Here is an 877-nt window from a genome sequence, read left to right on the forward strand (position 1 = left end):
ATTGATCGTATTATATTGTTAAATTTATTGCTCCGGAAAAACGAAAAATCCCATTTTATGAAACAATCAATTTGATGTGGTGGGATTGTTTCCTATATTTTCTTCAATTATGCCCTTTCTTATTATTCCATAATTTTATTTTATCCTTAATTTTATTTTTAACTCAAAATCTCCAACCTATTGACCTACTTTGTTTTCGTCCATCTTGTCCAGAATTGGTTTGTGCCATGCTTTTCATACAAATCTACGTTCGTTTTTTGTCTCTTTCCATAGTTCTATGATTATTATTTTATTTTTTGGGCTTTTCTCACTTTTAATTCGTGCCAGAAACTATTTATATTTGATAGCCAAAAAAATGCATAAATTTGTATAATTTTTGTTTATAACATATATATACAAAATTATTAATTTTTCTGCTATTACTTTGAAAACCGCTATACAGTGTTATTTTTTTCCCCTAATGGTTGTTAACCTTTTTCTGTAGATTTTGTTATTATTTTCAAGCTACATAATTGGTGATAAATTATTAGAGAGATCTTGTTGAATTATTTTTATGCGTAATTCTTGATAACTTTAATATTTTAAAAAATAATTGGAGGTATTTCAGTAAACTTATCCGTTACAGTACATTACAATACAGTCAAACCAAACAACAAAAATATTATTTAACAACAGCAAACAATACAATCTATCCAAACATAATATTCATAAAGCATTACAATACGGTACAATCCAGTACAATACAATATATATTATAAAACGATGGATAACAATAATCTAAATAGAGTGTTACTTAGTAAATTGTAACATTTAATTATTAACGCTTGAGCGCTCATAAAATTATAACATTAAAATAGGAAAATATCCAAAGAGAAAG

This window comes from Nicotiana sylvestris, chromosome 10 (genome assembly GCF_000393655.2).
Source record: "Nicotiana sylvestris chromosome 10, ASM39365v2, whole genome shotgun sequence".
Lineage (NCBI taxonomy): Eukaryota > Viridiplantae > Streptophyta > Magnoliopsida > Solanales > Solanaceae > Nicotiana > Nicotiana sylvestris.